The 8,447-nt window shown below is 45.5% G+C and overlaps 2 protein-coding genes across 4 annotated transcripts in view; one reads left to right on the forward strand and one right to left on the reverse strand.

The window, feature by feature from the left end:
- Window positions 1-7,523, reverse strand: part of SYNDIG1L (synapse differentiation inducing 1 like) — a 108,891-nt gene extending 101,368 nt beyond the window's left edge. Inside the window, exons 1-2 of one of the 2 annotated variants that reach the window (XM_065593362.1) lie at window positions 7,386-7,523; window positions 6,157-7,159 (exon numbers count right to left, since the gene is read on the reverse strand). The gene's annotated coding sequence lies outside the window, so the exon portion shown is untranslated. Of the gene's footprint in view, window positions 1-6,156; window positions 7,282-7,385 lie in introns of those variants that run through there. The other variant, XM_065593360.1, reaches the window with a different exon arrangement.
- The window catches only part of BBOF1 (basal body orientation factor 1), a 1,057,902-nt gene that overhangs the window by 449,559 nt on the left and 599,896 nt on the right, over window positions 1-8,447 (forward strand). The gene's annotated exons all lie outside the window — the stretch shown is intronic.

Below are 8,447 nucleotides of genomic sequence, written 5' to 3' on the forward strand. Positions count from 1 at the left end.
GAAGAGTGAGGCTGCAGGGTAGGAAGGGCTCAGCACACTCCCTCCTAGATCCTCTGTCCCTTACACCTCTGGGATTTTCTTGCTTTGGGGGGTTTATATCCCTTACTGGTAACCCACACACTGAACACTTACTGAAGTTCAGACCGTCTTTTTCCTTCGGTAGAACCTCTCTAGACCAGCGGTTCTCAAACTTTAGCAACCGGAGGACCCCCATTTTGATTTAATTTTTATCGCAGACCCCAAGCCCTGCCCCCACTCCACCCCTGCCCCACCTCTCTCACCCACTGTCCCTCCCTCCCAGCTCCTCCTGCACGCTGCTGAAAAGCTGTTCCCTGGCGTGCAGGAGGCACTGGCAGGGAGGGGGAGGAGTTGATCAGTGGGGCCGATGGACCCCTGGAGTACCCTCGTGGACCCCCAGGGGTCCGCAGACCCCAATTTGTGAAATGCTGCTCTAGACCATTCCATGTCCCCTAAGTTCCCCCAGTGCCCTGGGAAGCATCCATCTGACTGGTTTATCCCATATCTTAGTCACTTTGGGTCTTCTGACTCTGCAGCTCCTACATTCTCATTGTAAGTCATCAGAGGCCAGCCAGGTTTCCTTTCAAACCAACATGGTTCTCTGGAACCAGTCACTTTTCTTCCCCTATCCAGCCCTTATTTCTCTTCATTTCCCAGCAATGGAGGAGCGTCCTTCGATTTGTAGATCCAATTTTCTCTCATGTAATTCTTCTCTGCCCTGAGAATTGGCTTTTCACTGATACGTTTCTGCTCAATTTGGAGAGGATTAAGAAACTTCTTTCACGGTATCAGTCCTATTTCTGGCCTCTGCCTGTTATCTGGGAATATAGGACAATGGCAGTGGAGGCAGAGTTTCGTTAACAGGCAGAGGGATCTGCTATATGGCCCCATTGCTTCCTGTCTCCCTACCATGTTCTCACAGGTGCAAGCAGATAAAAGTTCTACTAATAATTAGGGCTATCCATTAATCACAGTTAACTCACACGATTAACTCAAAAAAATAATTGTGATTTAAAAAATGAATCGCGATTAATTGCACTGTTAAACAATAGAATACCAATTGAAATTAATTAAATATTTTGGATGTTTTTCTACATTTTCAACTATAATCAATTTCAATTACAACACAGAACACAAAGTGTACAGTGCTCACTTTGTATTATTTTTTATTATCATTTTTACAGTGCAAATATTTGTAAACAAAAGAAATAGTATTTTTCAATTCACCTCATACAAGTACTATAGTGCAATCTCTATCACGAAAGCGTGACTTACAAATGTTGTTTTTTTGGTTACATAACAGCACTCAAAACCAAAACAATGTAAAACTTTACAGTCTACAAGTCCACTCAGTCCTACTTCTTGTTCAGCCAATCGCACAAACAAGTTTGTTTACATTTCCAGAAGAGAATGCTGCCTGCTTCTTGTTTACAATGTCATCTGAAAGTGAGAACAGGCGGTTTTGCATGGCATTGTTGTATCAGGCATCATAAGATATTTACATGCCAGATGCGCTAAAGATTCATATGCCTCTTCATGCTTTAGCCATTGTTCCAGAGGACATGCTTCCATGCTGATGACGCTTGTTAAAAAAAAAAGTGTGTTAATTACATTTGTGAATGAACTCCTTGGAGAATTGTAGGTCTCCTGCTCTGTTTTACCCACATTCTGCCATATATTTCATGTTATACAGAAGTCTCAGATGATGACCCGGTATGTTGTTCGTTTTAAGAACATTTTCACTGCAAATTTGTCAAAATGCAAAGAAGATACCAATGTGAAATTTCTAAAGATAGCTACAGCACTGGACCCAAGATTTAAGAATCTGAAATGCCTTCCAAAATCTGAGAGGGATAAGATGTGGAGCATGCTTTCAGAAGTCTAAAAAGAGCAACACACTGATGTGGAAACTACAGAACCCAAACCACCAAAAAAGAAAAAAAAATCAACCTAGTCTCTAAGGTGCCACAAGTACTCCTGTTCTTCTGCTGGTGGCATCTGACTCATGATGATGAAAATGAACATGCGTTGGTCCGCACTGCTTTGGATCGTTATCAAGCAAAACCCGTCATTCAGCATGGACACACATCCTCTGGAACAATGGCCGAAGCATGAAGAGGCATTTGAATCTTTAGCGCATCTGGCATGTAAATATCTTACAACGCCAGCTACAACAATGTCATGCAAACGCCTGTTCTCACTTTCAGGTGACATTGTAAACAAGAAGCAGGCAGCATTCTCTTCTGGAAATGTAAACAAACTTGTTTGTCTGAGCGATTGGCTGAACAAGAAGTAGGACTGAGTGGACTTGTAGACTGTAAAGTTTTACATTGTTTTGTTTTTGAGTGCAGTTTTTATTGCACATAATTCTACATTTGTAAGTTCAACTTTCATGATAAAGAGATTGGACTACAGTACTCTTATTAGGTGAATTGAAAAATACAATTTCTTTTGTTTTTTACAGTGCAAATATTTGCAATCAAAAAATAAATATAAAGTGAGCATTGTATACTTTGTATTCTGTGTTGTAATTGAAATCAATATATTTGAAAATGTAGAAAACATCCAAAAATATTTAAATAAATGGTATGTGATGATCACTTTTTAATTGCTTGACAACCCTACTAACAATGTCTCCTTGTTATTTCTCCATTTGTCACCAGACAGCTACAGAATTTTCTTTTCCAAATACTATTATCTCTTCCTCACTTTTCAATGGGAACTTTCTACACTGAACATTAATCTGCAGGTTTGGCATTTTCAGCAAGTGTGTGTGCATATCAGGAGGGAGGGAAGTATACAAGAAGTCTTAAAAGAGCAAGAAGAGCAGAGCCACACACCCCCAGCTACAGCACTGGAAGGCAGTCAGGGCAATTCACCCCTGCACCGGCTCAAAGGCCCCGACCTAAGAAGCCCTCTACAGGAGCTAGCTATATAACCCACACACACAGGGGCCCTGGTGCAAGAACTGCTCTGGACAGAACAGGAGAACAGTGGGGGCATGCGGGCAGTTTCCAGGGTTGTCCTGTGCCCCAACAATTCTGCTCCCCTGCAATGGTCTAAAAGGCTACCGCAGAGTACAAATCAGGACAGTCTTCAAGTCTGCTCCAGCCTGCAGCAGTAGCCAAACCAGCCCCCGACAAACACACCTTATCTAGACAAGGTTATTGTGAGAATAGTCAGTGTGTCTGACCTCAGAGTCAAAGAGGAGGAGGCTCCTCACACCACCTTCTCACCCACATAAGGCTGTGCACAATCTTTCCCCAGATGTGTAGCAAAGACCTTTCTAAGAATCTTACAGGGTGTACCAGAGGCCTTTGTGGCCCCTTGCTGGAGGCCCCATTGCTCTGCTGCACCCTGCCTCAGGAAACAATTCTCCAAGAGGAAAAGAGCAGTGAGTATTACCCCTGCAGGCTTGCCTAGAGAAACATCCTGGGAGGAGCGATTTTGGGAACCACTGAGATCTGGTCCTCCAGCACCTAGAAGGGCTGGGAATCAGCAAAAGCCAATCAAGACTTAAGAGGCTGAAAAAGGGAGCTGCTTGCTGCTAGCTCTTGGCAAGAGAATTCCTGGCTGGAGCCTGTGGAGTGAAGCAGGATGCTTCCTAGCCCACAGCCAAAGGAACCTGGTTGGGCCAGCACGGATTGCTGGCCACAACAGGTGACAGAAGTTCAGGAGGAACCCTGCAGATTTAATTCTGGAGAGGGATTTAAGCCCCAGAAGGGTAATGAACCGTTTGATTTACACTTGGTCCTGAAGGGCAAGAAACTTCTTGCAGGGTACAACAAAGTCAAAATAGAAGGGGTTTGGACTGTGATACCCATCTGGAGGCCTGAGCCACAAAAGACCTGCAGAGGGTGCTGGGCACAGAAGAGAGCAGCAGCACCACACCCAGACACCAGGGGCACTCACAGAGGTGAATGTAACCCACCACACGCAGCAACAGAGCACAATCCACCTCAGCCACCGTGCACCTACACAATTAGACGGTTACCCTACTGAAACTTGGAGACTTGCCAAGTCTCATTGCAGTACATCTGGGAGCCTGGATGGGCAGCAATTTTTATTCTACTGCAAAGTTAGCTCAAAAGTGCACTGGACTTGATGGTATGTGTGCTCTTCCTGGTGCATGTAACATGTCCACACTGATTTTGAAACCATTGTCCTAGAAGTGTCACTGGCATCTATGCAGACCCTGCTAAGGACAGAGAGCTGCATTTTAATGGATTGGTCCTCTTCTCTCTGACAGGACCCAGAAGATAACGGGGCAACTGTGTGGTACAAAAGTTCTGTTGTCACCCTGCTGTTCAACATGTGTGCAAGACCATGAGGGGAGGGGAGTGACTCTCAGCTCTGTCTCTTTATTGCATCAGACTAGGACAGCGCAAGACATAGGATTTATCCCTGAATAACCAAGATCAGGCTTTGGATGAGAAGGAATTGGCTGAAGCTCAAGCTAGATGAGAGCAACAATATGCATACACTAAGGGAACAACAGGAGGGAGTCTAAGGGTAGAGCAGCTTCCTTGGGCTTTTTGTTACTCAGGTTCATAAACTGGAAAGTTTTTTGGAACTTGGGCTGCTGCTGAAGGCAGACACATTAGCAGCGGCTAAGAATGCATCCCGCCCCCTGCTCCCCTCCCCTCACAATTGAGTCATGGTTAGGAGGTAGGAACTTCTCTTCCACAGAAAGCACGTTACACACCTGTTCTCTGTGATCAGCACTGGCTTCCTATTAATTTCTGTGCGTAGTTCAGAGCATGGTTTTGGACCTACACAGCTTCAAAGGGTATGAACTCCATTGACCTTAGAGGCTTGCCTCCCTCATAGTGTTGTACCTGGCTGTTGAGGTTAATTGGGATTCTCAAGTGTACAGTCCCATCTTCATTCAACCAGAGGGAATGGATTCTCAGGGAGTGCCATAGACTCTGAAATTTACTCTTCTGTCTCTGACCTCTGCCCATGGTCCAAAAGAGCCTGAATTTACTGACCTGGGGGAGTGGCTTGAGGTGGTGGAGAGGAGAAGTTTGGAAAGTGTCAATGCCAACATCAGCTCATTCTGAACATGTCTGTATTTTTAGAAGTGGGGAGAAGGAGAAGAAAGGAGATGGAGACGATCCTGTGGTTGCAAGTCTGGCCAAAGGGGCGGTGGCAGCAGCAGTCACAGGTTTCTTGTCGACTGCACTTCTCAAGCACTGAACCAACACGGGTAGCAGAGGAGGGTTCATTTTTTAAAACAGTGGAAGATCAATATCAGCACCCCACCCCCAGGTTCAGGAAATGAGACCCACAGATAAAGCTGAAGATCATGGCAGGTTGCTATGGTAATATGCATTTAGTCTCTCTGTTTCCATGGCAACTGAAAAAATATACCATTCTGTTCCTCTGAAGGATGCCAAAGGTAAATGAGCACTGATTAAAAACAAGGGCAGAAAGACCGAGGCCAGAAACTCTTTATCACTCCAGAAGGAAATATTAAAAACAAACAAAAACCCCAGATAATTCATGCGTGTGAAGGCCTGAGGCTGGAGGCACTGCACACAGATTGCCTCCCTTGACTGAGGAGTAACAGCATCACATAGTGATCCAGAAGGCTGCTGGGCCTACTCCCAGATGGGCTTGGGGAAGCTACCTTAACATAGCACTTGCCTCCATGGCTGCACATCTCCCACTGGGATACTCACACCAGCTGTGAACCATTTCTAATAGACTTCATTTAGATCTACAATCCCAAACCAAATGCAAACCTGAGCTCAAGTCTATCATCTGCTCAGACGTGATCTCCAAACAGAGCTCCACACCACTCTCTTATCCTCAACTTGTCACAAACCCAGACTTGGTCTAATCCTAATCCCAAACACCAACCAAAGTAGATGCCTCCACTTCAGGCCAAAACTCAATCCTACTTCTGATACTACATCCAGTGACTCAGGCCCAGATTTAGGCACCTAACTCCCATTAACTTAAAGAGGGGTTAGGCACCTAAATACCTTGGACTGAGACCCAGGTCCTCAAATCAAATTAGACTCCCCTTTTTGTATTAGCATGTTTTGTGTGAGGAAAAAACAGAGGGAGACTTAGGTCAAATAAAGGAGTTTTCCATTTAGCGCTAAAGAGGTTAGGTCCATGGTCACTTACTTCCTGCAGAGATGAGTTCCACAGTCTGCTCCTATGAAAGTTCTGACTTCTGGACTCATGAGTCTCCACCTGTTGGCTGACAGTTACATTGATCCAGTGTAATGGGAGTTTATGGTTGCAGATAGCTGCTTGAGAGATCTGCTCTAAGGCCAATTTCACAGACTGAGTGGAATATCAGGACACAGGACCTTATATTGACATTGTACATAAAAAACAGCAAGAGAAGAGAGCAGAGCATTGAACAGATGTGTTCACATAACCTGTGTTGCCACACAGACTGGCTGCTCTGTTTTGCCAATTGAGCCTTCTCAGAGTGCATGGCTTTATTCCTAGATATGCCTGAAGATCAAGAATGCATGGCTCACTATGGCCAGGTCTGCATCTTCTGGCCACTCACTGATAAAAGTGAGCATCTTTTGCCACTATGGCTGTTTTGGAGTCATTGCTACTACTGGACACTCAACACACCACAAGGCTGACTTCATCTGAAAGCAGATGCTCTTGATAGTGGGTGATGTGATACAGGAGGCAAGTTCACTGAAGCATTCCCCTCTTACCAGCATCACCGCAGTTTTGCTTGGGCTCAGCTTTAGCCAGCTTCATCCAGCTGTTGGTTTCAGGAAGTGAGAGAGAGCTGGGAGATGGTGCTGCTTGCGTTTGATAGAAAGGTGAGGGTGAGAGAGAGAGAGAGCGCGCGCGAGCTGGTATTGTCTGCATCCTGCTGGCACTTCGGCCCACCTTATCTCAGCAGCTGTCCAAAGGCTGCATGTAGGACTGGAGAGGACTGAGCCTTGTAGGACTCCATGGTAAAGGCTTTGGAAGCGGAGGGACGATTGCTCACGATGACTCACTGGGTTGGATCTCAGAGGAAGGACCTGAGCCATTTCAGGGCACGTCCATTCACCGCTGCCGCTCCTTGGAAGTGGGAGAGGAGTACTTGGCGATCAGTGGCATCAAACACTGCAGAGAGGTCCAGTAGGATGGTGTGATGCACTTCCCTCATCTATGGGAAGGGAAAATGCTTTCACCAGAGCAACAAATGTCATCTCTGTACCATTCCCTGATCTGAGCCCTGACAGAGAGATCTAGCATAGTGGCAGTGACACGTGGCTCTGGATTGATGGTCTTAAATAGAATAATAGCAGAGACACAGGCATAGGATTAATCTACCATGTCCATTAAATTTGCCCTTTCTTGAAATTTTATCTCAGCTTGGCTTCCATAATTACCGTTTTTTGGTTCTCCTGCCTCTCTGGTCATTCCTTCTTTGTCTCTTGAGGGAGTGGATGGAGTAAGGTGTTCCTCCTAGGTGCGGGAGGCAAATAAACATGTTCTTCCTCCAATCACTCATTCTCCATGAGCCCCCCATGCAGGTCTGTCCTGGTCCCTCTTTTCCCTCTATACCCTTTCATTAGGTGATCTTAGCTCAGTGCTTCAATCATCATCTTTATGTCAATGACTCCGATCTGCTTTCCCATTCCTGATCTGTCTCACTCCATCCAACCTTCTCCTGGTTATATTATGTTAACAAATGCAACACGGACAAAACTGAACTCCTGAACTAGCCTTTCCACTCTCACCATTCTCCATAACTGTGAACTGAATCATCTGACCTGCAGCCCAGGTGTCACCTTTGCCCCAAAAATTCAGACAGTGTCCAAACCTTGCCACTTCTTGCTCCAGAGGCTCTAAGACCAAGCCTTTTCTGTCTATACACCCAGGACTCACCCAGTCCATCCTCATCTCATTTCCATTAATGCAACTTCCTCCTATCTGGCTTTCCAGACACCCATATCATCCATTTCCTGTCCATTCAAACAACAGTTGCTAGGAACATTTTCCTAGCCTGTCCTCATTGTGTCACCCTCAATCTTTAAAACCCCGTCACCAGCATCCCCTTTTTCACCAGATGGAGTTAAAACTTGATGCCATAACCCTGAAGGCACTTCACAACTCTCTCTCTCCCTTCCTACTTATCCACTTACACACTCAACCCTGCTCTTTCCACTATGCCACTGGTGCTCACTTCAGACCCCATCCCCTTCTCCAAGCAGCATTTGTACATTTTCTTCCACACCCCCACCACTCACCACCAATGCCACCTCACTCTCTATCCTGGTCCTTCCTCACATTGTGGCACCCAGCCCCTAACAGCTACAGTTTCATTCAGGCATTCTGACTGTAAGACCTGGCATACACATCTAAGACTCCGAAGAACTTAGCATACTACCTTCATACCTTCATTATATGAATCAGTGTCATAACGGGTTCTTATTCTAATACAATACTTT

This window comes from Chrysemys picta, chromosome 4 (genome assembly GCF_011386835.1).
Source record: "Chrysemys picta bellii isolate R12L10 chromosome 4, ASM1138683v2, whole genome shotgun sequence".
NCBI lineage: Eukaryota > Metazoa > Chordata > Testudines > Emydidae > Chrysemys > Chrysemys picta.